The sequence below is a fragment of the Pygocentrus nattereri genome, chromosome 17, assembly GCF_015220715.1.
Source record: "Pygocentrus nattereri isolate fPygNat1 chromosome 17, fPygNat1.pri, whole genome shotgun sequence".
Lineage (NCBI taxonomy): Eukaryota > Metazoa > Chordata > Actinopteri > Characiformes > Serrasalmidae > Pygocentrus > Pygocentrus nattereri.
This window is the reverse complement of record NC_051227.1, coordinates 15,848,668-15,857,878: the sequence shown is the minus strand read 5'-3', so window position 1 is coordinate 15,857,878 and position 9,211 is coordinate 15,848,668.

Below are 9,211 nucleotides of genomic sequence, written 5' to 3'. Positions count from 1 at the left end.
CTATCTGAGAGTTTTCTTCCAGATTTTGTCTTCAACAGTTCCCCTTTACTGCCATTTACTAATGACATTTTAGACAGTGGAAAGTACAGGCTAGAAGCACTTGATTCATGCAAATGTTTGGGTTTGGTCAAATGACTTACATCATTTTCTCAAAAATAAGTTAACATATCTACAGAGAACACACTTTTGCACATTATTTTAATGTACAATTACAGTTTGTGTAGTGATTTTAACATTATTTTAATGTACAATTACAGTCTGTGTAGTGAATTTAACATTATTTTAATGTAAAAGTAGTTTGTGTAGTGATTTTAACATTTGGGAAGAAAAGTTTAATATAAACTGTGGTCCGTGCATAAGCTATGGCATATTTTATATTTGATATTTTACATGTTAAAATCAGCAAATAAACAAAAAAATATTGGCTAAGACTTGTGTGTTCACTGTACAGTAACCTATTTTTACTTAGAAAACATGGAAATTGACCAGGGGTGTTCAACATTTGCATATGAATGTAGATGCAGTGCGGAGAGATATTAATTAAACGATGTTTTAGAAAAGTTTATTCATTAATCACAGCATCATTTGAAAAAGATAACATCAAAATGACAATGTACTGATGTCAGTAGCTACAGAAGCATTGAAAATAAAGACACTTTTTCCATTTCTCTGGTCATCAGCCGCTTCACCCAGTCACTGTGGTCACACACTGACCACACTAGCAGAAGTGTTTTACCACTTCTGTAGTGTGTTGTTCTGTATTGTACTGTATTTTGGCTTGGACAGCAATCTTGCCTTGACAAAGGCTACGTGAAATGCATTATTATTATTATTGTTATTATTATTATTACTGTAGCTGCTTTACAAGCTAGCTTTAAAGTGCGGGGGAGATTTAGAAATAACAGGAAAGTGGTCAAATCTGCTGGACCACAAGAAGGTTGCGCCATTTGGCACATTCTCTTGTGGGCAGAGGCTGCTGTGTTCGCTGTGAACATGTGAAACACCAGTATAAGAAGTACCAGTATAAGAAGAAGTAGTGGCCTACAAAGCTGGGTGTTTTTTTTCACTTGGATTTAGTATGAAACTGAAGATGCTGTTGTATTGGTGGCCTGTATTTGTGAGAACAGCGTATTCTTTAGTCTACACCACAGACAGTCACTTACCCTGTAGGGTAGCTTAGAGGTCAGGGTGGCTTAATCAAAAGCAGATATAAAATGCATGGGAAGAAAACAAAAATGCAACCGAAGTCAGAACAAGTTATAGAATAACAAAGACTTGGCAAAGTTGCTTGAAACCTACATGAAACTAAATTACATGTGAGTCTTGTAAAGTGTCCTGCAACTCATGAGTTTCAGTGAAGTTTCATGGAACAGCCAATCAAGACACAGATGCATCACCTGACTGTGTCAAACGACCTACATGAAATCGACTGATTTAAAGTCATTTAAAGGATCAATGGACAAGAAAATAAAACAGAAAGCTTGATTCTGATTCTGATTCTGAAACAAAAACATGTGAAGATGATAAGAAATGCTGCAAATATGTAAATTACACCTTGCTGATGACTTAATAGTGAGAGAGATAAGGTGTATCAAAAAACCAAGATGCTAATTTTGCTAACTAGTGGAGTAACTGAATGTTTTACATGCAACTTTGTGTATAAGTTGCTTCGTGTATCTGTCACGTTGCAGGCAACTCACAAGGCAAGTTTCACTTTGTAAAGCCAGACTAAGGCTTATTATTTAGTATCTACACTGATTGCAATGCAAACTAGCCAAGCTATTCTTAAGATCTAGAAATGTGTAATACGTGTGTGGACATGCCACTGGGCTCTGGCCATTTAAAGAATGTTTTGTTTATGAAAGCTGCTTTTCATTCATCAGGGTTAATTTTTAAAGGGTGCAGAACCAAAAGATTCCCAGAGGTTTTATCCTGAAGTGTAACTGCATTAAAGCATAACTACTGGAGCTTTCTTCCACATTAGAGCAGGTCAGGAGCAGAATGTTACTACAGCCTCTACAGTACAATAACAAAGACCAGGTGTTCTGTCCCACAATATATATTTAAGGTGCCAAGTATCAAGTTTTTAGTGGTGGACAGTAAGTAAGTAAATGTAAGTTGTTTCTGTACTTTTTACTTTCAGGCTGGGACAGGCGGCAGCAGTAATGCAGTCACACAGAGGGAGCTGAGCCATAAGGCAAGGCTCTCTGTTTACCAGTTGGTCTACATCCCGACCCTCACTTGTGGTCATGAGCTGTGGGCAATGACTGAAAGAACGTGATCGGGAATACAAGCGGTGGAAATGAACTTTCTTCACAGGGTGGCATCTACACTCTATTCGATAGGGTGAGGAGTTCGGTCCTCTGGGAGGAGCTCGGAGTAGACTCCTCCGCATTGAGAGGAGCCAGCGGAGGTGGTTCGTGCATCTGATCTGGATGCCCCCTGGATGCCTTCCATGGGGGTGTACCAGGCACGGCCTACTGGGACAAGACACTGGGGTCATGCTAGGATCAGCTGGAGGGATTATATCTCCAATTTGGCCTGGGAGCTTCTTGGGGCCCTGTGAATGAGCTGGAGGAAGTTGCGGGGGACAGAGTCGTCTGGGATTCTCTGCTCTCCCAACTTTTACTGCGACTCCTATCTGGACTAAGCGCTTAATGATGATGATCACGATGATACACTAACAATTTATCCTGTATTAATCAGTCAAATCATGCACAGATTACATCAACTGACCTACTCTGGTACAACTAATCCAGCTTGATTAGGGCGATAGAAGGTAATTCACTGTAGAATATTACTTAGAAGACTTGTAAAAACTATGAACGTGGCAGATTCACAATGGATTAAATTCCTGGATTCACTCAAATTAAAGCTTAATTATAGTTAATCCCAAGTTAATTATAGTTTAACCCAGGTCAAACTAATCCAGCTCAAGTAGTACTAATAAACTAAATTTTATGGGAATTTACTGTGAATTCAATTTGAAATATGATTTTATCTCCATCCAGTTCGCCTCCACCTATTTTAGGCCAATCCTTCTGGAATAGTGGAGTTTTCTCATGGCAGTCACTAGATGGAGGTAAAATCTAGTTTAACAGGATGTCCAGGCTTTTACTGAGGCAACTGGAAAGACTGGGAGAAAAAAAAAGGGAAACATCCCTCCCACACACCCTCTGTGTTTATCTGGCACTCAGGATCTTCCTCGGTGGGAAGTGAGTCACACTCACCTGCCACATACCTTAAAGAAGGGATTCCAAACATACTCACAGGCTGAGGACCACCACCCACACCAGGTTGCACAATCCTGCAAGCTCATCTACTTCTCAGGAGACGGAAATGATGCAAGCATTATCCCCCAGAGGTCACTGCACCTGACTGCCCATACATTGGGTCAGTTTAGAGAAGTTACAGAAACAGCTGGAGCCAAAACTGTTAACATTACGCTGTTATTTGGACAAACTTGTAAAATTCCTGAAGCGTCTGACCTGATATCACCCTGTTGACTCAGCCGTCTCATTCACTGTGCACTCGTTTCTTTCCCAGTCGTCAGTGAGTGACTATCATTTTTTGCTCAACTCTCTCTGCGCCCTTATTGCCATTGTTTCAGATGGAATAGAGGATTTCTCCTGGTTTCGTTTCCTCTGACCTCCCTCTTGACCTCGCGTGCATTCTGACATTACTTAAACATCCATTATAGCAGATAATCTGACAGCATTTACAAGACACAAAGACTCATAAGCTCCAAAATCTATCATGACTGACAGTTCGTGTGTTCACACTGATTTGTTTGTTTTTGGAAATCTTGTTGACCCGGTTTGGATTAAGTGGCTTCCTAACTTGAAGAATCCAGTACTAAATCAGTGACTATCAGATCTAGGTTGTTAGTTTGGGTCATACATGTCTAAACTTTACCAAAAAGCTGGAAAAAAACCCACTTCTGTGATAATGCTAGCACCCCTAGGGGATTTCTAGTAGTATGTTAGCACGAAGCTAATGCTGTTGCGCATTAACACTTTCAGGATTAAACACAGACGTTGGAAGCTTGTGAAAGACATTCCTTGTGCTCTGTTTGAAGATGGTAAAAAATGTTAATACATAATTCATACAGTCATATGCAAAGTTTGGGCACCCCTGGTCAAACGATGTTGTATTGATTTTCTTTTTTTCCTCTTCTTTTTAATACAAAATCACTGTTCATTTGCAAATTTTTTCTCTTTTTTATGGTTTATATGGTGCTTTTTACACTGGTTTACTGTTTTAGTTACTTGCACTGTAAAGCACTTTGTTATGCATGAAAGGCGCTATAACAATTAAGTTATTACAACTAATTAATGAGGAATTTTCCTTTGAGAGTAAATGCACACAATCCTTTTCTCTGCAACACTGTAAAATATACTCTGCTTTTCCTGAAAATATACATGTATACATGTATATTTACATATGTCCACCTATTCAACTTACAGCTGTTTAGCTCCGCCCACTCATTAGTTATAAAGGGTGTTTCAGCCCAGACAGCTTTTTGAACAAGGTACTGTATGGGGGCAATCGGAGCAGGGATCATTTACATACGGTGGTATGCAAAAATTCAAACACCCCGGTCAAAAACCAAAACAAGGTGTGAAAACAGACACACAGGTGTGTGCAAAGGTTTGTGCACCCCCTGTCAAATGACACACTTTTGTTGATTTTCCAGGTGAAAATAATTTGACAGTGAACAAACTAATCAATATTTTTTGCTAATTTTAGTAGCCATTTTCCATGTATGTGATGTGAACAAATAAAACTTCCTCACAGGCCACATTTTATGTTTTACTTTACCCCTCCAACATGCTAAATTCAACAATTAAACGGTGCATTAGCATGTGCAGAGTAGTGTTCTCTGAGCTCAGTTTTACCTAAAAATCCAACAAAAGTAATTCTGGAGCCTGCAAAAGCCCCACCGAAGTCCCAGTAGTTTTTTTTTTGCTTAGAAAATCAACAAAAGTGTCCTTTGGCAAGGGGTGCACAAATTTTTGCACACCACTGTATATTAGTCTTGAAGGCACAGTAACACAAAAACAAAAAAGAGGGAAGAATAAAATACAAGAAAAATGTAGGATAAGGGCCCTTTAATATTCATTTACCTCACAAGGGAAAATCCTCTCGTATGATTTGTTTCCACTGTTTATGTAATTACAGTTGCAATCGCGTTTGTTTACTGCAGTGATTTCAGTGAAAGGTGCCTTGCTCATCCCTCAGGGTCTATCATTTCCTCCCTGTTTAGCCAGTACCTGGCACAGCATGTCTGAGGAATGCAGACTGGTGGGGTTGCATAAGAAGAGAAAATCTGAGGAAGTAAATATCCAGTCTACTCATTGGAAATCTTTCATCAGACCCCTATGTGCAGTGAGTCTGTGACACTGTGCTGGAGTTTGTACTGGTCTTGGGGCCTCAGTTGTTAAGGAAATGACGCTTTTCAGCTCCCTTGCTCTGCTGATCTCACTGCTTTGACTGCCTGGACGCTCTTGGCTGATTCTGCGGTTTCTCACCGGAAATTACTGGCAATAACTGGTTTGTTGCTGTTCAGAAACAGTCATTTTCAAAGAGCTGATATTCAGGCAGAGATAAATACACACATTCTCCAAAGAAAACATGGTGCATCACACAGATAAATAAAGAAGAGAAATAAAGCAAAGGACATGAATAATAGTACAAAGCTACCTTAGTCCTTATAAACCAGTACAGAAACCCAAAACCCAGCCTTTAAGCTCAATGGCCTGGTTTCTGAAATATAAACACTTTGAATGGATTTAATTTAATCCTTACCAGTTGTTAAACCCAAACCTACAACTGTTCAGGAAATTTTTTGACATTTGTTTAAGCCAAGCCAGTGCCTAATTCAGTTTAATTTCATTTGTATAGCAGCTAAAACAATCAGTAACATCCATAAGGCTACATGACACCTATGTAGGCTTGTCATATCAACTGACATAACCCTATGTAAGTGTTTACACTTATTCCAGTAGGCGTCATTCATTATAAAGGTTACATTTGCCAGTTTTGATCAAGGTTAGCTAAAGCAGTTTTTATGACAGATGACATCTATTGGAATAAGAGTTTATAAACATTTATGTAGGGCTATGTCAGTTGTCATGACAAACTTATGTGTCATGTAGCCTTATGAACAGCACCCTACAGTAAAGTGTTACCAAACAATCTCTGCGCCAATGCAGTTTTCCAGAGACGTGTGTATAGCCCTCTTATGAGCATCACAGAGGGTAAAACTCCCTAAGAGAATAAGAGGAACCAACACTCGAAAGGGGAACCGCTTCTGGGCTGCACCTACAGTTGCCAACACTGATAGAAATCCGGGAGGTTTTTCTTTGGTGGAGGGCAAAGATGTGAAATAGACAGAAATATCTCTATTTGGAGGGGAATCCTCAGCTACGTCATTAAGCTCATTTGCTCCAGCTGAAAAGTTAGTTAAGTATCATGGTCTGTGAGCAGATGAGATTTGCAGTGGTGGTGACAACAAATCACAAACTAATCGGTCATAAACTAACCAATCACTGTCTAATCAATTGCTGGCTAATCAATCAGACTAACCAATCACAGGGCTTACTAATCATAGGCTAACCAATTACAAACTAACCAAACATTGCCTAACCAATCATAGGTCAGTCAATTACAAGCTAAATGAAAACAGACTTACCAATCTCAAACTAATCAATTATAAGCTAACAAATCACAAGCTAATCAATCACAGACTAACCAATCACTGCCTAACCAAGCATTTTGTAACTGTTTGTTGGTTAACAAATCATGAGCCAACCAAACACAGGATAAGGAATCATAGGACGATGAATAAGAGGCTAACCAATTATAGGCCAACCAATCATAAGCTAATTGATTAATTCAATCACAGGCTAACCAATAACATGGTAACCAGTCATAGGCTAATCAATAACAGGCCAACTGTTATGTGGAAACAGAATTCAGACGAATGCAAATCTGGAAATAAGTTGGGTTTAATCTTAGCCAGAGGAAAAACTAGAATCGTAGTCAGTATACAGTCCAAGTAGTCAAAACACTGATCCAACAAGAGAGGCAACCGTACAAAAAGGGTAAGGCAAAAACACGAATAACGTGAAGACAAGGTACAGGCCAAAATACACAAGGAGGCAAACATAAACAAACCACTCAGTAGATCACAATGATGCAATACTTCACAAAGTTCATATTCTAAGCCCTGGCTTAAATATTACCAAGTAAGATCATAAGATCTAGTCCACAGGTGATTCGTGTTAGCAGTCTGGGGATTGTGAACATTGATAGGACTGTGCTTGGCAATCAGTCACATGAGTCCCCTATGACTCCTGGGAAACTCGTGTCCACTGAATGCGTGACACCAACCAATCAGAAACTAATCAATCACAGCCTAACCAATCACAAGCTAACCAGTCACAGATAAACCAATCACTGGCTAATCAATCACAGCCTAAACAATTATAGCCTAACCGATCACAAGCTAACCAGTCAGAGACAAACCAATCACTGGCTAACCAATCACAGCCTAACCAATTACAGCCTTACCAATCACAAGCTAACCAGTCACAGACAAACCAATCACAGACAAACCAATCACTGGCTAACCAATCACAGCCTTACCAATCACAAGCTAACCAGTCACAGACAAACCAATCACAGACAAACCAATCACTGGCTAACCAATCACAGCCTTACCAATCACAAGCTAACCAGTCACAGCCTAACCAATTACAGCCTTACCAATTACAGCCTAACCAATTACAGCCAGGACACAAAAATGGACACATTCATGAATCTTACTCTTAAAATTGAAAACAGCTTAAAAAACGAAAGGATTCAATTCCAGGATTTCGAGGCGAAACCCTGAGAGTGGACAAAGCTAGCCACACCGGATAGCAGACATTGCCTTGGACGAAACGTGACCTGTCACCGCTGTGACTCAAATTCTCTGAGTTCAGTGCGTAAAGGAGGTGAGATAAAGTCATTCCAGTGTGCATTAAGGCGAAGCGAAACACGTGTTCTCTCCTGAGGCAGCGTGTTCAGTCGTCGTCTCAGTCTCACAATCACGTCTCAGCACGTCCTCCACTCCTGAGCGAATGCAAAATAAACGCATGAAGTGAACCCGGCTGGTTCCATCGGTCCAGCTTATTTTCCTTCTCAGATCAAGCTAACAGACGTAATCCTTGCTTATATTTACTTGCATCAGAGAAAGACACTGTCAGCATCTGAGAACTGTCCAATTTCAGATTTCACAGGACTCAGTGACACAGATGACTGCGCATTACGACCAGCAACTCTTTCTCTGCCAAGTTTCCTCACTCAAATCTGATATGGTGTTTAGCAGAACATGCAGCATTTACCCTACATAAATAACACCTACACAAAATCTAAAATGCAGAATATGCCATGACTTTTCACAGGACACATTTTGGCCCAGTCCCTTTTCTTCTTTTTCAGTGTCACATTAGTGGTCGAAATCTTGCTGCTCTGAAGACAACCCGGCCAGTCTGCAGTGACAGCAGAGGAGGGTAAAGTTCAGCTCCTCACTGCTGGGCTTTAGTAACATTTAGGGCATCGTATGCCTTGAAACAGGGGGGCAATTATTTATTATTGCCCACCCTTAATTCTTCAGTGATATGAAGCTGAAGTCAGATATTCTCCAGCTTCTTGTTTGAATTTTCCCGTTCCACCTTAAATGTTGCAGCAGTTACATTCTAGTGCTTCAGGTGTCAGAACTGCTGGACTATTTAAGGTGGAACGGGAAAGTTAGCCAGGTATCTACCGAGACATTAGCACGCTGTTTGGGAGCAGTCGTGGGCTGGAGGTTAGGGAACTGGCCCTGTGACCAGAAGGTTGCCAGTTCAAACTCCAGTGCCAACAGTACATGACTGAGGTGTCCATGAGCAAGACACCTGACCCCCAATTGCTCCCCGGGCTCCGTGCATAGGGCTCCGCCACCGGTAAGTGTGCTCACTGCCCCCTAATGTGAGTATGTGGTGTTTCACTTCATGGATGGGTTAAATGCAGAGGTGGAATTTCCCTGTTTGTGGGATTTAAAAAAAGTATCACTTAATTTATTAGTGATTTTTTGTGCTTGTTATGAAGAAACACGACCAAAATACACTGAAACGACATTAAGCTAAGATAAAACAGTGGTTATCGTAATGTTTAATGGAGAAAA